General features: G+C 42.4%; 1 pseudogene; it reads left to right on the top strand.

Moving 5' to 3' along the window:
* Window positions 1-5460: 5460 nt before the first annotated feature.
* LOC122792819 overlaps window positions 5461-27492 on the top strand; it is a 117710-nt pseudogene continuing 95678 nt past the window's right edge.

Here is a 27492-nt window from a genome sequence, read left to right as displayed (position 1 = left end):
ATGACACATTTTAACATATAATTTTAAAATATTTTTCTGTATACTTCTCTCCCACAAGTAAGAAAAAGTGATGTGCCCCAGTGTTGCCTTCAGTAGAACTGAAGTACGAATGATACTATTATTTTATTTTATTTTATTTTCCCATTTGTTAACTGGATAGCTGCACTGGTCCCTGAATCCATTTTAGTCACAACCTAAGACAGTAACAGACAATGAAAGAGTAGTATGAAATCATTAACAGTCATGAAAAACAGAGACAAAAGAGAGACGGTAATGTCCGGTGTCAATGGCTATTTTTTTTATTGGTGTTATCGGAGGTATAGGGTGGGGTGAAGGAGTCAGCCACCCCAGGTGCAAAGTGTTTTGGTGCACGATTGGCAGATCTTGCTCAGTATTCAGTGCATTACTGGCATTCACATTTGCAGTCAGAACTGAAGCTCTGTTGTGCTCTCTGTCTTCAGTGCATTACTGGCATTCTAGTAGTGCGTTTGTGCTCGACTCCAAATCCTTGGTATAAACCTTAGCAGATGCTTGCCCTATAAGTCCAAGGAGAGGAGTTTTCTTTATTTTTAGGGGATGTCCGATCATGGGATGGCACTGGGTGTAAGAATACTTAACTACACTTCTGGGTGCTATTCATTTTGTTGAAATTGACTGTGACCACAAACATTTTAGCACACCAGCTCTGTCTGTAAAGAAATGGTTCTTTAAGTTCTTGTAAATTCATTTTCATTAATTCAGTAAAGTTGTCTATCTATCATAACATCTGCTGCCCCCACCTTTTGTCTAGCGATCTTTCCAAGCACCAGTGGGGTAATTCAATAAACCCTGCACAGAGCGGCTCTCCATGTAGGAATAGTGTTGCATCCGGAACACGAAATATGACTGCCGAGCAATCCAGAAAACATGGCCGGGGGTGTGCACGAGTGTGCAGACATGGTGCGAACACGGAAGCGATCACGGAATGCAAATCACCTCATCTGCTGGTGAAAACCATGCAAATGAGGTAATTTTGTCATCCAGCAAGCAGAAAGGCATCCGTGTAGGTGCTGTGTCTGCAGGAAAAATGTAAGCAGTTGCTAACTATGTACCGGACCATAAAATTGAAACAGAGGCTGTGACAGCCCAAATAAATGGTTGTATATGTGACAGTAGCCATGCAAATGGCCAAATCTATGGCCAGTGATACAAAAATTTAATGCAATCTATGAAAATGTAATCTTTTTTTTAAATACATACGCCACATTTAAGTGTGCAAATATGCTATTTTTTTTTAAATTAAAATGTGTAAAATAAGAAATATAAAGGTGCAAAGTTATTTCATTATAGTTACCTACAATGGCAGGTTATAGTGGTTGCTAAGGAGATAGGCTCTGGTGTAGTGCAGTATCCAGGTTATACGTAATTAAGTGTATGTAAATGAGCCAAGTTTATTGAATAGCAAAAAGGTCCACCGTGTCCATAGGTACTAACTGTGTAAGGGCTAGAACCATGGTAGTGTAGGCAGAAGAGAGAGCTGACATGAAAAGGGGGTGTGTCATGGCATGTATAAGTAGATTGGAGCTTAGTGGCACCTGTTTGCGCTCAGCTAAGCACAGCTAAGTGGGGGGGGGTTGTGTCTGTTGCTGCTCAGCTCTGCTTAGCCTCACGGCACTTGTTTTAGCTGGTTAAAGAAAAGCTAAGCGTCCCCGTGTTCAGGGGAGGGTCTAAATCTCTGAGCAATGTTTACACCAGTGCTGTGGATTTGCCCGGAGTGCTGCAAGGCTTAGCAATGGAGGAAATTGGAAAAAAAAATGGAAATAGCCTGGGAAAGCCAATCAACTATACATGACTGATAAGCCCTGTTCTACTCACACTGGCCCATTCAAACCCTTCAATAATGTAGCTGGCAGGTGGAATGTATGATAGTCAGCCAATCACACAGGTTGCATCTGCAGCACACCACTATAAAGTGTGCATACACCCTTCAGTCTGATTTTTCCCACATACTCAGCACCATTGGAGTACACTCTTGGGAATTTTAACTAAAAATATGATAGGGGCTGCTGCAGCTTTGCTATATCTGTACATGTTACAGGCTGAGGTCAGTGATGACAATGATGCTGACAATAGGCCCAAACTGAGGAGGAGAAGAATGTTCAGACCCAGGGTAACCTTTCAGGGGCTACATGAGTTGGAGATAGTAGAGTGCTACAGGGTGGACAGGAACATACTACAGGAACTTACCAAGCTTTGCCGCTGTCACCTCAGACCTATAGCCAACAGAGGGGAACCCATCCCAGTGGAAACAGAGGTACATGTAGCCTTAAGAATACTAGCTACAGGTACTTTCCAAAGACCTACTGGGACATCATGGGGATCTCTCAGGCATCTGCATCCTGGGTACTCCACCAGTTCCTGGTTGTCATGCTAACACATGCCAGTGAGCACATTTATTTCCCCAACACCCCTGAGGAGAGGACCACCAATATGTGTCTCTTCCACCATGTAGCACACTACCCAGAGGTACTGGGTGCCATATACTGCACTCATGTGCACATCAAAGCACCACCTGGTGAGGAGAGTAGAGTCTATGTCAACTACAAGGGCCATCACTCCAACTGCCAGGTTGTGTGCAATGCTCAGGGCATTATCACCAATGTGTGTGCTGGCAGCCCTGGCAGCTATCACAACTCTCACATCTGGCATGCATCACAGCTGTACCAGGTATTTGCCAGGGGGTACATCTCATACGCCCATCTAGTGAGGAATGCTGGATATGCACTGGAACCGTGGATGATGACACCCATCAGAAATGCACACACACTGAAGAACACCATAATGAGGCACACACACACAAACTAGGAACATTGTAGAGCATGTGTATGGGCTGCTCAAGCCACAGTTCCGCTGCCTTGACATATCTGATGGAGTCCAAAAGCAACATGTTCACAAACTGTATAACCAAGGAACACAGCAAAGGAAGCAGCAACCAGTTGAAATGTAAAAAACTGTTTAATCCACGTTAAGCGCTTTCTTCCCTCTAAGATGCAAGGGACTTCATCAGAACAATGTTACACAAATCAGCCCAGCCATTTATACCTATTTAATCCACTTGCTAATTGAATAATAAGTAAAAATTAGTAAAACTGAAACAATTATATGTTTAAAATCTGCAACTATGTTGCTGAATAAAACAATAACTACATAATTTAATACCAAATGTATACAAAAAAATATTAGACACCACAACATAATATATAAACTTCTATAAGTGCGGAAAATAAAAATAAAATATATATATATACTATCCTAAAATGTTTTTTAGCTTTAAAATACAGGAAATACTAATAGCTTCATTTATTCCAGGATATTCTGTTGCATTACACCACAACTGCCGTTTTAGTTCACACAAGTCAAGATGTATATATCTATACATTTCTCTTGTGAGTCTTTTTCAGTAAGTTGCACTACCAAAAATTTAAACTGGTGATCTTTTTTGTCCTTAATATGCTTAGCAAGAGCATTAGTAGACTTTTCATGCCCGATGTCCAACAAGTGTTCCCCTATTCTATTTTTGAATAGCCTACTAGTTTTGCATATATAAAATATAGGACATTGTTGGCATTTGGCCATGTAAACAACGTTCAGCGTGTTACAATTGTAATGCCCATAACTTTTAATAGATCTCCCATTCAGTGAAAACTTATCCCCTGTTTCTAAAATGTGTGAACAAAATGTGCATCTGTTGCATTTAAAATTACCCTTTCTCCTATTAGCACCAATTCCATTGTATTTTTGCATACTCTCTAATATGTTTTTAAAGGATCTATCCTTTTTATATATAATTTTAGGTTGTTTACCTACCTTCTGCCCCACGTTGTGATCAAATTGTAATATATCCCAATTACTTCTGATAATGTCACCAATTTCTGTAGCATCTAAACTGAAGGTAGTAATAAACCCTACACTGATGTCCATTCTCTTTTTAATAACGGTCTCATTAGATAAACCACTTATACATCCTAAAATGGGCTTATAAGTGCCCATGGTGCATTTGTTTATGACCTCTTCCTTAATTTTGGTCAAAAATTCCTGTGGGTACCCCCTTGTTGTAAACATGTGCAAGATAAAGTCAATTTCTTCTAAAAACTTTTTATCAGAACTCACCATTCTTGCATCACGTACCAACTGACCTTTAACTATGGACTTTTTTTGAAAATTCAGATGTCCACTATTGTCCTGCAGATATGAGTTGGAAAAAGTTGATTTTCAAAATATTTCTGATTCCAATCCAGTCCTTGCAGTATCAAAAGTTAAGTCCACATCTAAATATGATATTCTAGTTCTATTGTGTGTGTACGTAAATTGTAAAACGTCCACTGTGTGGTTTATATAATCATAAAATTGATATAATTCCTCTTCAGTACCTTTCCAAACAATGAAGATGTCATCCAGAAACCTTGTATAGTACACAATTTTGGAATGGAAGATCCCTTCCATAATGTATACTTGTTCCCAGTGTGACATAACATAATTAGCAAACACAGGGGCGCAGGTTGCACCCATTGCCACCCCTATGTTTTGTCTATAGTATTGTCCCTCAAAGTAGATAAAGTTGTTTTGTAATACTGTTTCCATGAGGGTTATGTATACATTTATCTGATCTTGATCATATCTTGCTGTCTTGTATAATTGGGTCTCTAACCAGGCTAAACCCACTTCATGTGGTATCACTGTGAACAAACTACACACGTCAGTAGTAACAAGTATCATATCCTTTTCCATTTGAACTCTCCCCACCATTTCCAAAAACTGCCACGAATCTTTAACAATGTAAGGGGGGGACGGCTTTTAAACCAGCTTGTAATTTGACATCTAAAAACATATATAAAACTTGTTTTTGACCTTCTACCATTTACAATTGGTCGAAATTTAGGACCCTTAAGTCCTTTATGGACTTTTGGTATGCCAAATATATTGGGTATCATGGGGTGTTTGTTGACCATATAGTTATGTTCATCCTCACTAATTTGCCCTTGATATAACATGTCTTCAAGTAGCATGTCTATTTTCATGTAGCCTATGTGTAGTTCATTTAGAGAACTCTCAGCACAGGTTCCATTCATCAAGAGCACATTCATACCATTTAAATAGTCAACTTTGTTCATAATAACCACCCCATTTGCCTTATCTGGTTTCATTATGCATATACTAGGATCCTCAGTCAGTTCCTTCAACAATCTATTTTCTGTACAGTCATGTTTTTGGTGTAAGTGTTTTTATCACCATAATTCTTTATCACTTTCTTTATTTTCTTTTTCACAAACTTGCTCATATAATTTGATGACATTATTAAGGGGTGGGTTAAAACTACTTGTTTTTTTTAAATGTTCCCATTATTACTTTGAACTTCTTCCTGTCCATTAAACCACACTTTTAAGTTTAATTTCCTTGTTTATGGACATGGCCCTGGCAATCATGTATGAAGAAGTAAGTGAAGACAATAACGTTTCCACTATGGTTGGTAAAGCACATGTCTCTAAGCAATTAACAAACTGTGGGATTGTCGGCAGTACTAGTACTGAAAATGATGAACTGAATGCTGAACTACAGTTGCTGGACCTTGGTAATGGTGTTTTTGTAAATGAAGTGAATTGTAATGATAGGGAATGTACTGTGAATGATGCTTGTTCAAGGTTCAATTTGGAAATGGCAAACGAAAGACAACAAGTCACATTTGTGAGTGAGAACAGTGGTTTAATGGACATCAGTAGTGTAGCTGTTGAAAATAATGTATTTTATAATGTGCCAGATGAACTGATACAGACTTTTGTTAAATATGATGAATTAGTGAGTGTTTTAGAACCAATTATTGTAACAAATGAAGCTAATGATTTCAAAATATACAATTATTCTGATAAAGATATTAATGAAGAGCATGTCAATTTATTGGCAAAAGGTTTTACTTATGTACCCTATAGAAAAGGGAAAATAGACAACACTTTAATAGATTTAAAGTGTTTTACAAGGAAATTAAACTTAAAAGTGTGGTTTAATGGACAGGAAGAAGTTCAAAGTAAGTTTATTTAATGCATATATATTTTATGCTCAGAATTTAACATTTGTTGTACTTGGTGCTTTAAATGTTCAAAGGCTGACTAGTTAGTTAATTGATTGGTTTGCAGTTATTGGTGGGAGAGTATTTAAATGTGGAGCATATCCTTGGTCAGTTGTTCTGATGAAGTCATTTTTATTGTGATGAAAGCGCTTAACATGAGTTACTTTGGATGATTTTATTTATTTATTTTATTAAAAAGCAGTTTCTATGGTCCCTTTGGTACTTTTTTCTTTGGTTTATTGTCTTTTTTGCACCAACACACCCATTTTTTGTTTTTTATACATTTGGTATTAAATTATGTAGTTATTGTTTTATTCAGCCACATAGTTGCAGATTTTAAGCATATAATTGATTGTTTCAGTTTTACTAATGTTTACTTATTATTCAGTTAGCAAGTGGATTAAATAGGTATAAATGGCCGGGCTGATTTGTGTAACATTGTTCTGATGAAGTCTCTTCTATCTTAGAGGGAAGAAAGCGCTTAAAGTGGATTAAACAGTTTTTTACATTTCAACTGGTTGTTGCTTCCTTTGCTGTGTTCCTTGGTTATACATATCTGGTGAAGCCCTGCAGTACTCTCCAGCCACATGTGCACACAAGTTCATAGTATGTGCCGTGCTACACAATATGATCCTGAGAAAACAGCTGCAGCAGGAACAGCAGAGGGAAGAGACACACAGCCCCCACCATTGCCAAGGTCCCCAAAGGCACAGGGGGACTCGGAGGAGGAACCCCCTGAGCCTGTCCCTGTAGGCAGATGTAGGCACACCCAGTATGCCCTGGCCTTGGCAAAGAGGCAATGCATAGCACATACACTGACAACCTAGGGACCCAGGGGCTGACACTTCACTGTGACTCACATGCACACAGTAAAAATGATGCCACCCACATCACACTACCTGTATCTTACCATGCATAGGCTGTGTACTGCATGCATCTGACAGAGTCAGCCCTGAAGCACCATCCTCTCAACTGCTGCAAGCACAAGGTAAGTCACTCTTTTTAACAACAAATGAATGGGGCAGTAGACTGTGGTAGCATATCTGTGGTATTGCTGCATGTACACAAGGGAATGGAGTGGGCTACTGGGATAGCAGTAGACAACTGACAGCTATGCAGAACAACAGGAAATTTCTCCCAAATACTGGCTGCCCCAGAATATGCAGTAGTCCCCAAGGTGGCAAACATCACTGCAGTATATATGAGGGACTAACAAACAGAGGGGTCATAGGAGAGATGCATGGATGTCTGTGTTGGAGTCCCATACATACCTCTCAACCTCTTACACCCAGACATCTATTTAAAAGCCATAAAGAAATGTGTGGCAAATGCCCCAAAATAGAGACAGTTATGAAATATTGCTCTGACAAACTTAGAAAGTTATATTATAACAGGTCCTGCAGTAGCATAAATTCTCTGAAGGGTAAGAAGTGTGAAACTCAAATGTCTGTCATCACTTTCTAACTTCAGTCTTTAATGATTTCCCAGTATTTTCCCAGACAACCACAATGTTATGAAAAATGAACCTAAAATATGAGGCATACATCTGGATAGTCTGCAAAAATGTGTACAGTTGAATGTATGCTCCCCTACCCCCAGCACACCTGTGTTCCCATAGAAGTGCAGTAACATTTATGTTTGTAAGGTAATAGCAGCAAACTACACATTCCCAAGGCTGTCCCAATCAACTTACTAAGTTGTTCCATTTCCATAATATGCAGTGGTCAATGTGCTATGTATGTGCTTGGTTAATAGTGTCAGGAAGTAGACAGCACTTACTGGTGGGTGTTGTGGCTTACTGGTACAGTAATGTGGTTAACAGGGTCCATGGTTCGAGGCTGGCTGTGACAACTATTTTGCATGTCAGCTAAGTTGTACAGACTGTCCAGACATCAATATTTTTTACTGCAGGAAAGGTGGACAATGGAGGGACAGGGGGCCACACATATGGACAGTACACAGCTCTGAGTAACCTAGACCGTGCCTAGTACAACAGCAGGTTGTGACAAGTCAGTCTAGCACCAGGATATAGAGGCTGCTACATGGCTGTGTCAGTAATGATAACAAGTCGGTGGGCACCATCCATACTCCTGGAATGACAGGGTGTCACGGATTATCCACACGTATGTCTCATATATCTGTTTTGCTTGTCATAACATTGCATTTGCCTGGCAAACTATTTGCAAACCAATAAAGGTTGATGTGAAAACATCAATGACAGACAGCTGAGATACAGATGTCATAACCATAACAAAATGCAAAATAAAACAAAATCTTTCTACCACCTGCCTACATTTGGAAGAGCAGTATTAAGACCCTGCCTCCATGTCTGGGCCTGTGTCTGATTGCTATATATGGTCCTGTGCAGATGTCTGTCTGTAAGAGTTTGAGAGGTATGGCCAACATGTAGACTAATAATAGTGCAATACAAATCGTCTGAGGACCACAGCAGATGTATGGGGCACAATGATGGACAACCTGATAAACAGGTACAGTCAGAGGTGTGAAGTTCATAACCCTGTGTGTGATGTTACAACTTCTACCCCAGTCACACCATAACTACAAATACATAGCAGCAACTGGGGACAAAGCCTATGACTGGATTACAGAAGGACAACGAGACACATATAAGGGAATCACTGGCCAGACAAATGTAGAATAGGCACACTAGAACAGTTTGTGCAGTAATACAGCTTGCCTGCAGTGTATGGAGTCAATAAACAAATGTCTGTTAATGGTTCCTCACATTAATCTATACTGATCTGCCACTGGCATACCAAGAAATCACAGTGCTATGTAGAATATAACACACATATTATGGAAAACTCTGCTCAGTCCAATGCACTCTGTACCCGCCCCAGGATATGACTCAGTTAATAAGGATAGCACACAGCCAGGAGGTCCCTCAGCCAGTATATCACTGAGGTGCTGGATTGTTTACACAGGTTCATCAGCCAATCGGCAGTAGCACAGAAAATCCTGGACTGGAGTACAAGTAGGTCTGGACTGGAGTCCCACTGTTAGTACTGAAGGTCAATACTGGGTATGCTCCTACACTTAGAGATTTACAGCTCATGTCTAAACCCACATCTGACTATAGAACTGTGTAGTCCATATATGTCTTTGCATACAGACAGCTATGTACACCATAACTGTCTCTCCCCACCCCCATCAGGCAGGATTACCATCATCTATCTGTATGTTGCACATATAAAATATATTTGGATCTGTTGAGTGTAATATACATACAAATATATATATATATATATATATATATATATATATATATATATATATATATATATAATATATATATATATATATATATATATATATATGTAACATATACAAATATATCAATTATAGACAGGCAGAGACAGAAGGAGAGAGAGAGAGAGACAGAGAGAGAGAGAGAGACACACACACACACACCCTGAAAGGCATATAGTGGTGTACTGCTGGAGCCATTTGCACACCAATTGTAACCAGTGGCATATGCAAGTACTTAGGTGAGCTTCATTGTGTAATATTAGTGAGGTAGGGGTTGTAATCTGACATCCCCCATTGTGTGTGTGTGTGTGTGTGTGTGTGTGTGTGTGTGTGTGTGTGTGTGTGTGTGTGTGTGCATGTGTTTCTGTATCTATTACATTTACAGCAGAATGCACACACCCAACAGGCCTATGTCTGTGTAATGGTCACCCATTTTATGGCCCTGATAGTAGTGTCCTCCACAGCAAGTAGCCTACTTGTCAACAACTATTGATGTGAGCCACCCCAACAGCAGTGGCAGATACCTTTCACATGAATAAGCCTTGTGGCGCACATGATAACTATGTAGCACTATAGTGTAGACAGACAGTTAGACAGGTAGTGGCTCTAATCCCAACAATGACAACTCAGTCTGTGTGTGTGTGTATTTAAGGATATCCCCTTGTGGCTGTCTGTATTTCCTGCCTATGTGTGTGCAATGCCAATACATTTTAAGGCCTGTTCCACCCTGGTAACCCACCATTGCATTACGTTACTGGGCCTATATATATCATCCACCTTAGAAGCACTGTTGGACACTCTTCAGCCATATAAGCTCTGTGGCACATGCAATAAGTGCATAGAACTCTAGTACATACAACTAGATAGGTAGAGGCTCTAATCTTAGCACTGGCAACTGTGTGTGTGTGTGTGTGTGTGTGTGTGTGTGTGTGTGTGTGTGTGTGTGTGTGTGTGTGTGTGTGTGTGTGTGTGTCTGTGTGTGTGTGTGTGTGTGTGTGTTCATTGGTAATACCATTTTGAGACCTGTTCAACCCGGTAAATCCTGCATTGCTCTACTTTACAAGGCCTGCTAATGTCATTCACCTTAGAATCACAGTTGGACAGTCTTTAGCCATATTAACTCCATGGCACAAGTGATAAGTACGTAGCACTCTGGTACATACAACTAGATAGGTAAGAGTTCTAATCTCAGCACTGGCAACTGTGTGTGTGTGTGTGTGTGTGTGTGTGTGTGTGTGTGTGTGTGTGTGTGTGTGTTTGTAAGTTATACCATTTTGAGGCCTGTTCCACCCAGTAAATTCCCACTGCCCTTCTTTACAAGGCCTGCTGATATAATTCACCTTAGAAGCACCATTGGAGAGTCTTCAGCCATATAAGCTCTGTGGCACATGTGATAAGTACATAGTACCATAGTACATACAACTAGATGTAACTGTGTTTGTGTGTGTGTGTGTGCTTTTAGGTTATACCATTTTGAGGCCTGTTCCACCCAGTAAATCCACCACTGCTCTTCTTTACAAGGCCTGCAGATGTCATTTACCTTAGAAGCACTGTTGGACAGTCTTCAGCCATATAAGCTCTGTGGCACATGTGATAAGTACGTAGCACTATACTACATATAACTAGATATGTAGAGGTTCTAATCTCAGCACTGGCAACTCTGTGTGTGTTTGTAGGTTATACCAATTTGAGGCATCTTTCACCCAGTAAACCCCCATTGCCCTACTTTACAAGGCCTGCTGATGTCATTCAACTTAGATGCACTGTTGGGAAATCTGCAGGTATATAAGCTCTGTGGTGCATGAGGTAAGTGCATAGCACTATATTAACAATGACTAGATGGGTAGGGGGTTCTAATCTCAGTACTGCCAACTGTGATACTGTATGTGTTGGTTATATCATTTTGAGTCCTGTTCCACCCTATTGACCCCCCATTGCATTACTTTACAGGGCCTGTTCATGTCATCCACATTTGATTCATTGTTGGACACTTTCTAGGCATATAAGCTCCGTGGTGCATGTGATAAGTAGGTAGCACTATGGAGGTAGGGATTTGAATCTCAATACAGCAAACTATAATGCTCTAAGTGTGTGTGTGTGTGTGTGTGAGAAGTATATCCGCTGTGGCTGTGTGTGTTGACCCCCTCCCCATGGCATTACTTAAAAAGGGCCTGTTGATGTCATCCACCTTAAATGCACCATTTGAAGCTCTCCAGACCATACCAGTCATCTGTGCAGATTTTTGCAGAATGTCCCGATGTTTGCCACATATATGTGGTCCGTGTCTCATAACAATGGGGTTTTCTGTGAAATCATTGGCAAATCAGTGAGAGCTAAGTTCAGAAATCATGACAGACATTTCAGCTTCAGGTGTCATACCCTTCTGAATATGCATGCTGTTGCAAACCCTGTTATCCTACTCAGTGGTCTAGGTTTGTAAGAGCAATATGTGAGAGATGTCCCTATTTTTGGGAGTTTATCCCACCATTTCTGAAGGCTTTGTCTAGATTTAATTGCTGTAAGAGGTTCTGAGGTATGTCCCTAGCATATAATCTCTGTGGCACATGTAATATGTACATAGCACTATAGTACATAGAACTAGATAGGTAGATGTTCTAATCTGATTACTGGCAGCTGTGTGAGTGTGTGTGTGCCTGTATGCATATCCCCTGTGACTGTCTTGCCTGTGTGTGTGATGGTTATACCATTTTGTGTGCCTGTTCCATTCTATCACTCCCATTGCCAATCTAGTCAGGGCCCCTACAGATGTCATTCACATTAGAAGCACAGTTACACATTTTCTAACATAATAGCACTGTGGCACGTACAATACTCATGTCAGACTGTAGTGTACATAACTAGATATGTAGGTGTTCCAATCTGAAAAGTGGCAACTCTGTGTGCATGTGTGTTTTAATGCATGTCCCCCTGCAGCAGTGTGTGTGTGTGTGTGTGTGTGTGTGTGTGTGTGTGTGTGTGTGTGTGTGTGTGTGTGTGTGTGTGTGTGCATGCGTGCATGTGTGTTTGAGATGGCCCTACCATTTTAAGGGCCTGTTAATCCCCCAGTGGCAATCCTTAATACACCTGCAAATGTCACCCACCTGAATAGTAGTGGCAGATACTGCAAAACTATGTAAGCTCTGTGGCACTTGTGTTATGTATATCGCACTATTGTATGAAAAACTAGGCCGGTAGGGGTTCTACTATCAACAAGGACAGTTCATGAGTGTGTGTGTGTGTGTGTGTGTGTGTGTGTGTGTGTGTGTGTGTGTGTGTGTGTGTGTGTGTATGTGTGTATGTATGTATGTATATCCCCTTTTAGCAGTATGACTGTGTTAGGGCCACCAGTATACCTATCAACCCCTCAGAGAAAGACATCTGGATAAAGTCATACAGAAAAGTGGATCAAAGGCCAAATATTAGGCTCAATCTGTATATATTGTTGTGACAAACATAGAAAGTAGATAGCATAACAGGTTGTACATTCACATGCATGTTCTGAAGGATATGAAGTCTGACATGTACATATCCATCATTCTTCTGTAACATTAGCCTTTCATGATTTGCCACAAATTTGCCAGAAAACCACAATGTTATGACAAACAACAAAAATATGTGGCAAACATCAGGTCATTCTGCAGAAATATGTACACGTGAGAGGTATGGCCACCATCTGTCCCACCCTCAAGGTCGCAGTCCATGTTTCTCCAGAGTGTAGGACAATAAACATTTTCTAAAATTGTCTACTACTTCCATAAAGCAGTTATTTCACATCAGAAGCACCTTAATGTTATGAGAAATAGCATATGGTAAGGTAATGTGACACAAAGAAGCTGTCATATTAGCAAACCAAGGGAAGTCCTGTCTGTTGCACTTGCCATGGGTATGGTATGTCCTGCCAACTGTCATGATACTACAAGATGTGTCTCACAGTCCACATTGGATAAGGCAGCAACCCACTCTGTGTTGCCAATGTGTGTGCAATATGTAGACATGTGGAGGCCCTGTGAGTAGCTGCCACCACCAATGACCCACATGTATCTAGGCATGAATGCTAACTGCCAACACCCACATATGTAGGTACTGCCTAAGGCTGTGTCGACTGTAAGTAGTGTGCTGTCAGTCATTGACCCACAAACAGCTGTTAACACACTGCAATTGGGTCATACAGTGGGTTTGGAATGGTGGCAGAGTCCTGTCCTCAAGCTGAATGCAGACAACAGTACCATCATACCATATGGCAAGGACATGGCCCCACTATTTCCCACATCAATGGCAACCCCATAAAAACACAGACTGCATTGACAGACCTGGGTACTTAGGATGATACTGTCACATTCAGGCAACAAGTAGTGGCAGTGGTCAGAAAAGGCTTGTCAATGGTTCACCACATAGGTAAAGGGACTGCATCCAGACAAAAGGTGGACATTACCTCTGTGTAGTCCTCAGTCAGTGCAAAATACATTATCAGCATGGCTGGTTTGGTATGTATACAAACATCTGCAGCAACTAGAAAGGCTATGTTAACACCCACGAAGGTTATCCATGGCCTTCAACACCTGTTCCACACAGACAGCCTTGAATCAGTACTGCCCCACTTGGTATCAGACAAGGTGTCCACAGGTGGGATGTGGCATGGCTATATAGCAATGTTGTGCTCAGCCCTTCAACAGCTGCCCCATATATGTGAGTATAACTCTGTGCAAATTACTGGCATGACAGGCCTTGAATCACATATGAGATAGCAAATAAACCTGCTGGGGAGACAGGCTTTTCTCCCAGAGGGAGCCCTGAATCAGGAATGCACGCCCAAAATATGTCAAACTCAGTATCATGCATACCCTCATCAACTGCATCATGGTTGAGTGGATGGGAGAAAAAAAACATCTGTCCCAGGGGTTCAACCTGTGTCCAGCAATGCCAGGAGCAACAGGTGATGATCAATGATTCTGTTGGGGATAAAGTAATGGGTAGGCTTGTAAGGGACCCAGGGCCAGTACTCTAGTAACTTTCTCTGTACCTATGAACCTGTGATCCTATGGAACACCCAGGTGAAATGTATCAAGAGTAACTTGCTGTGTCACAGAGTATGTATGCAAGGTTACGCTGCCTGCCCCCATTGTCCCTCACACACTGTAGCACGAATATGCAGTTAGGTAAACATACACATATACAGCAGTACCTTAGCAATGAAAAGGTCTCTGTGTTTTCACTCTTCCATACTCAGCTTCTGTAATGGCAGCAGCACACCATGACTTACACTGTTGTGACCTACATCCACATGTCTGACGCCCTACTCCCACCACATGTTCAAGCACAGACATTGCATGGTTAAGGACTGGCAATGTCTTACTCCACCATCTATCCACAACATCAGCAAAATGATGTAAGGCATCACCAATGCCATGGAGGGAGTCATGCATGCCAGGCAGTGTTGCATCCATGACCCTGAGCATCTGTTTGGTGTACCATTTGCAGTATGCTTGTGCATCCATGATGGACTGAAGCATGCATTGGATGACACATGCTGTGACACCTCTGACAGGGGCTAGATGGGCAGCAGTCCTCCTTTGAGCACCCCTGTCAGTCTGCCTGTGTGGTACCTCTCCAGCTCTCTGGCTATGGCTAGTGTCTACAATCACATATGCCATAGTTGCCACACTACCCTGTTTGATGCCACCATCCTCCAAATGCCCAATATCTGTGGCAGCTGGGGACTGGGTATGTGTGGGCATGCTGACCGTGTGTGGGGACATTGGGGGTGGAAGTGGAATATCAACCAATGGTACAGATTCAGCCCCCACCAACCCCCTCTATGCCTCACAATCGCCACCATCATCAGAGTCCGATGAGACACTGACATCAGGTTGTGAGGGCGACACATCCCAACCCCCATGGTCACCTGTGAGATTAAGACAACTCGACTACATTAATTCCTGCACTATAATGCTTGCTGATACACACACACACACACACACACACACACACACACACACACACACACACACACACACACACACGTGAGGTGCCACAAAGGCATTATACAAACCACACCTTCTGACTGATGCCATGCACAACACACAATCAGACCACAACAGACAGACTCTGTACCAGCCTTCAACAACATACAGTGCAGCTACGTCCAGTTAATGTTGCTAGTACTAGACACCTGTGAGATACATTACAAGTTGGAGTATGTGATGGACCTTCACCTAACACACAGTGCACACTTCTACACAATAGTAATGTACCCCTGTATAGCACAGTGGCTACACCTATACAAAACTATGTGCTAATATGTTACAACTTCTGCAAATATGCTTCTGTGATTACCAGTGTGATGCATTGCAGTGAACCCCACCACAAGTGAACATGCATGTATTGCAATATGGCTAAGCTTAACAGTTGTGTGCATGGCAAACTGGCAGCCCTTAACATGCCTTGGGTATAGGTGAGCCATAACATGACAATTCCATACTCACTGGCTACAGTTTGATGTTCCCCAGCCACACCAGAGATACCTATGAATTTGTGGGAGAGAGGTATTGTCAGCACACACAAACACATGGCATTGGTACAGGATAATATGTGCATTTATCAACATGTACAGTGCAAGCTGTGATACTATCCAAATTGCTGACATTCACAATATGTATGCTCATGTGTACATTACAAAAGCCCACCCACAAATGCAGATTGACCTGAAATATGCATACAGGTATGCAGAGGCTGCCACTATGAATGCCACAGTATTAACGTGATGACAACTGGAACCTTATCTGGATGCTCCTCTGCTGTGGAATCTGTGCCACTCACCTCCACGACATATGTACTGATGCTTTCCTGTGAGCTGGTGGCTGAGCCGAGGTTTGCCAGGAACTCCTCTGTGGTGAGAAGGGAGGTTGAGTAGCAGACCCTCCCCCTGTGCCAGCATGGTTCCTGGCCACAGCTGCAGCCCTTTGTCATGCATGGTTTATGAGATCAGTGAGACGGTGTCAGACCTGTTTGTAGCTCCTGTCCCAGTGACCCACATTATTCACTGTTGCTACCAGTTCTGCCCACAGGGCAGCGTGTTGTTACAGGTTTTGCCTGCTCCTTGACAACAGCACCCGATAATGGAGTCTCAGGGGACCAATAATTGCAGACTTCTTGGTTTCTGAGAAGGGTGGGTGGTGTTGTCTGTACATTCCACCTGAAAGACATGAACAGGAGAACACATCACAGGGCTACATACATTGTTCACTATTATGTGCAGACCCTGCACATCCACTTTTGCCAGCAATATCCACCGCTATCCCCCACATCATACCCCTGTCATCCATCAGCACAGTATTGTGTGGGTATCGGCAACATACTGGCATTACAGCATGCATTAACCCCCCCCAATCCTGATGTTTCATGCTACTTGCTGCATGTGCTATGAGGTGTTGCACTGCATGTAGCTGTTGCACCTATTACTGCTTGGTCATATGCTGTCTGCATGGCCTGCTGTGGTGTCAGCCCCCTACTTTTTTTAGTAATCACCTAGTTTGTAGGCCCACCCCTCAGGTCTCCCTGGCCTTCCTCCCTCAGATTCTGGAATATATGGCTGGACAATGTCTTAGAGTTTCCCCAGCCAGTGTGGTTGATATTGGTGTCCTGACACTGTGTAGCACCTGCCTCATGTACACATATGGACAGCTATCTACAAACACCACCATGGAACACACTGTATGAGAGATGCAATGACTGTAGGAACCTGCACTCCATACTCTCTGCCTGTCCAGGCCAGATATCTGTCTCCAAACAGGTTGTCAACACAATCAGTATACCTCACACACCTACACAACACACACAAACATCTGCAGCGGTCCTCAACATGCAGATCAACAAACAAAGGGAATCTCTGAGGCAAAGCCACACATGAATGTTTCAGCCATACACAGCACATAACACACATAGCAACACACCTGTGTCCCACAGCCAAGCATGCATCAGCCCATGTCAACATGTTACACATAGGGGACTCCAGTGGAGACTCATTGGTGTGCCTCTGACCTGGCTGTGTATGTCGATGGTCACAGTTACTTTTGTGTCAGGTGACAGACTCTGCTATATTGCAAATGCACTGCTGTCTCTCACCAACAGGTACTGTCATGGGTCTGTCACAGTACATGTTGGTGCGTCTGACCTGACCTGACATGTATGACCCTGGACTATATGTAGTGAGACATGAGTGAGCACACTGGTTATGTGTCCCAGGCAGGTATGTCCCTAGCCTTATGCAGCATTATGCTGTCACCCAGACAGATACCGCAATACAGTCAGGGAATGATTGCCCTTAACATGTCCACATTTCTCCTGTGATATTCCAGGCATTCCAATACCTGTGAGTCTGGGAAGATATGGTAAACAGACCATGATGCTCTGTGAAAGATGGCCTCCATCTGTCTTCACTGGTCTTCATGTGTCTGGTGGCGGTTGTCACCAGCCCCATAGTGACTCCATTAGTAACACTGGTGAAGTTATCACTACCAACATACAAGTGCCAGTGCAGGCCACATTGAAGGCCATGCTGCTAAATGCTGGAGGTGTACACAATACTTTGCCCTCATTGCAAGCAGTCCTAACCCTGGGAACTGCAGACATCTGTGCAGTCACACAGACCATGATTTAAAGGTGCAGAGACCACCCCAGTCTTAGATGGTCAACTATCCTATCATACATGCAGAACCCAAAGTATAGCTGGTATTGCCATGGGACATGGAGTTGCCATATATATGAGATAGAAGCACACCTCCTTGCAGTACAAGCAGTAAGATGCACAGGGGACACTGCAGGGGCAGTTTACCATTGCCAGCATAAACCTATTCAAATCACAGCTAGTTACCGGCCACCACATGTGACCAGGAAGCCCATTCTGCCTATATGGACCTCATCAACTGTATTACGAGTTGGGTCTGTACCCTGATCTTGGGTCAGTTGAATGACCCTAACATACATTGTAAGACGTACCCATGCCAGCACACAACTTGCCAGTAAGCCATCAACAGTGGATGTACAAACACATTGGTGTGGCCAGGGGCTACCCACACATAAGGTGAATGTGTATTGTAGTTGACATTACACAACACAGGCTAGCTAGGGCACCCATGCATACACCTCCAATGTGGAATGCATCCTCCTGGGGGGGGTATACACAGCCTTATAGCCCCCAGCCCCTCATTAAGGACTGGCACCAATATCTACATATATACAGAAGTTCTGTATGTGCATTTGTATAGATGCATGTAGTCAGGTATACCCGACAGGCTTACATCATCCTCTGCTAGGATATGTACCCCTGTCTGGTGGCCACATGCAATACATACTGTCCATAACAGGGATAAAATACCACTCTCCGACAGAAAGTAGGGGCAGGTGCCCATTTTGGAGCAATGTCTCCTTAGCGTGTACATGAGAATGGGATCTGTCCTGCAAATCTACACAACAAACACAGAACTTACATTGTCTACATCCACTACAGACAGTCATCTCCCCTATTGCTCATATGTCTGCAAGAGCACAGGAAGCACCAGCAACTGCTCACTTGTGGTGCTCAGGGACTCCAGCTATACCAGTGCTGTTGGTATAGCATACTGGATGCCTGACCCAGTCGGTGTAGGCCACACCCCCTGTGTTTCCCATCAGTACATCTTGATATCCACAGTACATCCCCCTTCTCCTATATGTGGGGAACAGGTCACGACTGCCATATGACAGTCATGGTATACATCTGCCATGGGAGCCTATCACATCACAGGATGCATCCTACATGACCCCAAGCATAACCTTGCAATGCCATAAGGAACTGTATTCAAAGGAAGACTGAGTACCACCTTTGTCCCATCAGTTTGATGGACGACCACTGTCACCCCTATAGACAAAGGTGAGGCATTCCCCACTCAGTCACATGATAGACCCAGTAGCCTAAGTAGGCTGTTCTGTAAGGCCATAGAACAGTTTATAGTGAACCCCATTAACAAGGACATTGGCGACCTGCCCACACTCCATTATGCACACTTAGGCTCTGTCAAGGAAGGGTTCATGTCTTTACACTTGGTTGACCTCTATGACACAGTCACCAAAGCTATGGATGGGGCATGACAATGCAAACTGCCTACATTGACCTGGACAAACTCTGTGACAGTATAACCCATGTGGCCATTATAGATATAGCATTCCCAAGTATGCATCATGTCACCATAGGTGTAGCACACCATTGCACTGACATGACCCACCTATTTCACATAGGAACATCCACCTCAAGCGGTTGACCCAAAACTAGGTATGTAAGATGCTGTTCTGTGTTTGGGCCTCTGTTATGTGTGATGTACACATCTCAGGTGCATGTAACAGCTATTATCCTATGTCTATGAATGAAATAAAACCAGGATGAAGGAACCAAAGGTCCAAGGTCCAAAAATGTTGCAAGCCAAAATAAAAAGTTCCACAGACCACCAAGACTAAAACCAAAATTATTTATTCAAATGTTAGCGCTTTCAGGATAACCCCTTCCTCAGATGTATAATACAACAAAAACAATGACACTTTTTAAATTCCCATAGTCCAATCAATACATAGAAATAAGTACATAGAGCAAGTAGATATAAAGGATTGAATGGTGTAGTACCTTTAAAGCCTATTTTAAAAAGGTGAAGACCATGCATTTAATTATATTTGAATCAACTTTTAATTGTTGAATTGTTTCTATGTATTGATTGGACTATGGGAATTTAAAAAGTGTCATTGTTTTTGTTGTATTGTACATCTGAGGAAGGGGTTATCCTGAAAGCGCTAACGTTCGAATAAATAATTTTGGTTTTAGTCTTGGTGGTCTGTGGAACTTTTTACTTTGGCTTGTTTTGATTATCCTATGTCTGACCATGTCTGCAGATGACTGGATGCTGTTTGCCATCACTGGATTCCCTAGTGATGTGGACATCTGCCTAGGATGGTCTCAAACAGATACATGACTGTTGTCAGACACATGGCCTCAGGCCGCATACCAGGACATCCAGTGTGAACCCCTATGGGGAGAGTAATAATCCCACATATTATCACTGTACTAACAGCATCCTCGGCACGCAATTAGTGGTGAGGGTGCTGTGGACACAGGTCTTTGGCAACATGACATTTCAGCACAATGTTGCTTCCATTGTAAGGTAAACCTTCTACATGGCCAATGTCATACATAAGGGTATGTCATCACAGGACACTGGGTATATACATCCCCATATTCCCCCCAGTTGGGACCATTATTGTGTATAATTCTCTGTTCATCATTCACATCACACAGCACATGCAGTAGCTGGAGACATCACAGAGGTTCCCCACCAGGGAATACCAGGGCATCAAACATCTACCATACAGCGATAGGTTATGAGGCCAAACCTCTACCCGGTTTCATACATACTCCTCAGGGGTGACCTCAGTGTGGTATGCAAGGCAATCACAGACTCCATATTGCTGGGACTGCTGCATGAATGCAAGTCATGCTCCACTCTAACCCCTCCCCCCCCCACACACACACATGCCCTCAACCTGGTGTGTGACTTGCACTAGGCTTGTTGGCAGCTCAGATGTGTGTCCCACATAATCACTCTGTGGTGGAATGGAAACCCTGTCCACATCAGGCAGGGTAGCTACTTACTTTTGCAGGCATAACCTGGATAACCATATGGTTAACTGCACATATACCCTTGGGATACCAGCTGTGTCCCTGTTGGACGGGTACATCAGGTGATGTCTTGTATATACATGGGCTAACATGTGGCCTAGGCATATGGCTGCTCAGGGTCCATAGCCTAGTAACCTCATATGGTACTAGGAATACCAGATATGGCCAGAGTGCTGTGACAGACTGTGTTGTTGTCTGTCCACACCCATCACTGCCATCGACTGTTTGGTGTTCCCTATGGGCAACATTACAGTACCATGTCATCCAGCCTACATCCGACAAATAAGTGAGTGGTACTACAAGTGCATGTGGACATTCCAGCAACATCTGAGGTACACAATAACTAAGAGCAGTGCATATCTGGTGTAGGGTGTCCTTCTCATAGGTGTCTGACATCTGCAGTACCCAGATGTTTGCGGAATGTGTACAAATGCCTGATAGATGTAGAACCCCTGCCAGACAAATGTGTATTTCTGGACACCAGTTGGACAATACATGATGGCTATCCCAGAATGTGGGAAATCTGTCTGTAACATGCCAGACCCCTGGGAGCACAGTAATGGTACATGAATATCTGGTACTGTACCCTTCTCTTACATTGTATGCTCCATTTGTATGTACTGCTGCTGAGCCAGAGCCAGTGTCTCCCACTGCTAGTACGTATAACCTGCTGTCCTGCTGCAGGAATCACCAGGTATGCTAGCCATAGGTGACGGGCAATGAGATACAAGTGTGGAGTACACAGTTATCTAGTCAGAATACATCAGGAATGGTCAGGGAGACCTGGACAATCTTGGAACTAATCCTATATGACATTCACACACTGAGAGGGGCTCACTGACAGTACATGATGTGATATGCCAGCTGTATCCACCAGTACGTACTGTCAGTATTGTACAACAGAAAATCCGGTAGCAGTCATATGTGAGCTGACCATTGCTGGGGTGGCACAGAGGCCAGAGCTGTGATCTATGTCACTGCAATCAGAGCCATCAGGGATGGCCATAGTAGGTGCTGTACAGCAGACTAACTGCAACATGTTAGTCCAGGAAATGTTATTGGGACCTACTGTTTTCATTTCTATTACCCATGACTGCAATCCCACATCTGCATTCCATTACATGCTCAATTCTATGACATACTTGGCATAGTGCAGTACTCCTTTGTCAGAAGACATCAAGTTGTAGTATCCTAGAGAATCACAGTCTCTCTTCATGAAGAAAGTGTCAGACCTGTTTACCATAGGCAGCAGCTTGCCTTTTGTAGGTAATGCTCATGAACAGGTGATTTCAATGTGCACCAGTCTGTGACTCCCACTTGTTAATTGCATCCAGAACAGTTGGGTTACCTTTCCATTAACCAATGGCATGGCAACACAGTGCTATAATTAAGGCCTTCATGTGGGCCTTGGCCCTTTTCCTGGCCTGTGAGGAGGACATTATGGAGGTGTGGGAGCTACAGCATCACAGGGGGTAGGTAGTAATATTGTCCCCTGCTTGGATTGACGTGTTATGACAGAGTTCTGCATGCTATGTCTGGCCATTGTTAACAGACTTTCAGATTCTGTAGCAGTGTACTATTTAAATGTGTGTTGAGGTGGGTAAGGAGACAGGCAGCTGTGAGTGTCATAAATCCTTTTTATCTGAATGTGCATGCTGCTACAGTTGATGCTGGTCTATTGGCTGTGTATGTTTGTAGGTTGATACTGTGACACATGTCCCTTTCACCTGAGCATCCCCAACCCTATATGTATGGGTGTTATGTGGATACCATGTTCTAGGTGTCTGGGAGGTATGTTAGGTCTATAGCATGTAGCTGGACATACTACTGCAGGTTTAGCAGGCTTCAGCTGCTGCATTCTGGCCAGGAGTCAGACTAGGGATTGTGAAGACACTGGAGGACAGCAATCCATTACTGTCAGTGAGGGTGTCAGCTGTTGTGTCACAGCATGACCTGGTTGAGGGTACCCATAACAGTCCAGGTGAAGCTTGTGCCTGTGGTGCATATATTATGTAATAGTGTCATCCAGAGACTGGTAGGAAATATTTAAAACACATATTCATAATTGTGAAATGTGTCCCACCCTGCAGGCCTTTAACGTGCTACTGTGGGTGGCAGTGACTATGGTAGAAGCAACCAGTTTTGCTGGACATTGCAGGGCTCAGTTATTCCTATGTTGTATTGACATGCATGTAGATGTCTTGCCACCGACTGGGCTGTGGGCAAGGACTGTGGGTGCCCAGATGTGACACATGCTAGGAATGTAACAAATAGAGCTACCAAGTCATTATTATGGCAGGTGTATTTGTAAGACATGCGTGTATGCATACAGTGTGTTACATAGGATTAGCATGGACATGTGTGTTCAGATGGCTATGATGTGTGACACTGAGCTGTCTGTCATGATTTTGTTTCAGTTTTGAAAATGCTAAGCAATGCTTAGCACCACTCAAACCCACTGAGCTCAGCTGAGTAGTGCTTAAACAGGTCCTGCTTAACATTGCTTAGTGGTGCACAAACACGGTTAGCTTAGCTAAGGACTGCTTAAAGTGGGACTGCTTAGCAGTGCTTAAGCCAGCTAAGTGGAGTTGCCAATTGCTAAGTACTGCTAAAACAGTTCCTGTTTAATCATTGCTTATTGTGGCTTAATGATGCTTAGCAGGGCTTAGCTATGTGCAAACTTCACTTCTTTCATACATACAAAATTATTGTAACTTATTGTTCATTAATAATACTTCATTATTAGGTGTATCTGTTTTACTTTATATCTCCTACAGATATTCATTTTACTATGTTATCTGTTCCTGTAATTTTAATGTATTGGACACTTGTGTGTAACTGGGGCTTTTATACTTGGGTCTCCAATGTAAATGGGCTTCTGGTCAAGCTGGACCAACCCAGTTAACATATTGCAATGTATGCATAACAAAAAAAACAAACATTTACAACATTTCCTTATCATATGTAAAAAGCTGAATGGTCAGGATTCGACCTGTGCACCTACTGTACACAAGGCCGTCACTCTAACAATTCAGCCAGTGAGGATATGCTGCTAAACTGCTTTATATACCTCTAATTTCCGTTTAAGCATTGCTGAGCACCGTGTCGTGCTGCACAAACTCTCTCAGCTATGCTTAAACTCGACCTTTTGGACAAAAATTAAAAGTATCCAGTTTCTATTTTTAGATGTCTGGCACGTGTTCATTGTTAAATGGTGCACCATGTCATGCAAACACAACCAAAAAAAAAATTTAAAAAAAAAAGAAAAAAAACAGGGACAAAATGACATTTCCGCATTTAATTGCACTGCCGTACGGCACTTGGACATTACAGGGGGTGTGCTATGGACACTGTAATATAACCGGTGTTTGACATAAATAAATGTATATATACATAAGTGTCAGAGGATACTTTCTATAATATTTTAGTGCTGTACGGCACTTTGACAGTGCAGGAGGTATGTTACGGGCAGTGTAACACACCCCCTGTATGACATTAATAAATATATATATATCAGTGTCTGAGGACACTTTCTGTAATTTTTTAGTGCTATACGGCACTTTCACAGTGCAGGGGGTGTATTACGGACACTGTAACACACCCGCTGTATGACATTACTAACTACAATTGCAGAAAAGTGTCCAAGGACACTTCCTTTAATGTTTTAGTGTCATACGGCACTTTCACAGTGACCAGTCTGGTCTTATTTCCTAAATTATTGCCTGAATTAATATTCTTGCAGTCCAGGAAATTCTTAAATATTTTCTTCAGCAACAAAATGAAAACACACAAATTTCCCAGTATATAAGCTACCTTGCAGACCAACTTTCATAGTTATATGTTACTACAGAGAAAAATATATAGCTTTGATTATACTGACCTTTATTCACAATGTGATTTGCCATAGCTTTGCTGTTTTTTTTTTAATTCATTGCTGCAGTCACCATTTTTAGAGATCTTTGAGTCCAGGAAAATAAACAATCCCTGGGATTCAATAAACTCCATATAGACTTTTCGCAAAGCCAATACAGAGTTTACTTGTTTGCACAATGATGCATGGTGAGCCGCTGCGCTAACTGCATATTCATGCCGTGCATCACATTTAAACATTAAGAAATGTGGTTTTATGGCTGACAACAGTGTCACTGGCAAGGAAACTGTGTAAAGCAACATGGATAGGAAACTAGGTTACTGCAGAGGAAAGTAGGTTAGTGGGATTGTGCAAAATGCCACAATGATTACCAGGGTTTAACATATACTTATGTATATGGTCAAACACAGTACAGGACAGTGTATACAATGCAGAGTATTGTGAAATCCCATTCCAAGCATTCTGTACAAAAGTTGTGTAAATGATTTGTAAGGGTATGTGGAGTGCCATATAAAATAAACAGTCAGGGGAAGTGGGTGTATTGAATAGGGAGACAGAGATAACCTATACAAATGACCACAGGGAAAGAAGACAGGTGAAACATCTTAATGTACAGCAGATGAGGGCATGTCAGTGGAAGACAACTGTAGCAGGAACACCAATCACATATCAGTATGGTACAGTATGGACTGCACAGTAAAAATGTAAACCATTTGACTGTCACACAAGGTGACATAATGGAGAAAATGTCTTTGTAAGATAAGCATCCTTACATGAACAATGCAGAGGACGTCTACAAGGGATGTTGTATGCAATCGGGGTAGGGTGCATATTTTGAAGCTATGCAAACTGATTTGCCTGAATATTACCGGCCATACCTAGCAGAAATCTTTAACAAGTAGGACACACTTACAGACTCATGGACAACAGTAAAAGAAGCATGCACAATCTTGGACAATATCAGAATAATACCACTAGTAATCCCATGTCTCTAACATAACATATGTGATTCAGAGTGATCAGAGATTATTCTGCACAAGCACACTTGTACAACTACTATGACATGTCAGTAATCTATGAGGGTAATCTAGCACACCGCCCTGACACTGTTATACCTGTATGTGACATGCTCAGTACAGGCTAGGTGACTGGTGTACATGGCAGATATATATGGCGCAATTCACACTATCATGAATGTAACCCATACCATCAATGTTGCCAAACAGCTATTTATGTACTGTGTGCATCACTGAAACAGGTATCAAGCATGCATCGGATGTACCACCTTAACGGGGGTTCTGCACCATCAGACAGTAACATTTATGCAAGAAAAAGAATACCTAGGTATGGCCAATAAGATGTGTGACAGCTTACTGTGGCAAAGATGGTACACTTCAGTTACACATGACTGGAAGATGTGTAGGGAGGTGTATGAAGAATGGTGCCTTGTATTCAGTTATTGGAGTGATGAAGGTTTTGAACTATGGAGGTATTATGCCCTTTGATGTGGATGTCCTTCACATTTTCAGTATTTGTTTTACATACAAGGCAGTAGACAGCACTGTGGCTACATGCTGGTGGACGTTCTATAAACCATCTACCCAAAGACACAGGCCACATACCACTTGATCTGTTTATAGGGTGTGATGTCTACATTCTTCTTGGGTTGTGCATTTGTTTTCATGATGTAACAAATACACCCATGTTTTTGTTTCATATGTGTTTTCATGGCTGTGGCAGCAAACTTTGATGTGGATTGATATTATCTGTATTATATTAATATCACGGCTGGAGTCAATGATTGCCCACAATCTGTAGTCCTTCAGATAACTGTTTGGACACAGGATGTGTATGTCATTTGTGACCTCTGTGACTTAAATAATGGTCAGGAAAGGGCCTAACAGACAACCCTGATGTACAGACCTTATCACGGGACCTAAGATATAGGTCACACTGCACACATTTCAACATATGTAGATGCCACGTATGTGATCCACTGGCCTACCCACTAGATGATATAGCTGTTTATCTGACAGTGATGATTGAATACTTCAGCATGGATTTGTGTCAAATGCCTTGGCCTGGTCAAGTTCAACAGGATGATTGTGTTGTCATCATGCATACCGTTGATGACCTCTTTGAGGACATCTATCAGACATAACAGACATGATGTAGCATTAACAACTCACACAAGTCTGTTGTACACAACCAGGATATTAGTAGTGTCCATTCAGAAAAGGTCCATGATGACATATTTGTCTACCTCACAGTTGAGGACAGTCAGGATATATCTATACATGCATGCATCAGGTGCTGTTCTCCCAACTCAGGTGGATGCATGTTGATGTACACTCTTCTACAGGAACATAGCCCATGTGGAGGGTGTATTGAAGTATGTATTCAACCATCTCAGGAAGGTGTATGTGCTGTGTCATGCCATAGGCGATCTGAAATGTCACAGCCCATTAATTCTGTGTGATGGCCCTGGATGAAGGTAAGACAGTGCATACTGCCTATCTTGATTTGGTCTAGGGTTTGACACAATTCTCCACT

Source organism: Protopterus annectens, chromosome 2.part0 (genome assembly GCF_019279795.1).
Source record: "Protopterus annectens isolate FY-2018-M chromosome 2.part0, PAN1.0, whole genome shotgun sequence".
Classification (NCBI taxonomy): domain Eukaryota; kingdom Metazoa; phylum Chordata; order Ceratodontiformes; family Protopteridae; genus Protopterus; species Protopterus annectens.
Note: the sequence above shows the minus strand (reverse complement) of the source record. Positions and strands in the feature narration are given on the sequence as shown.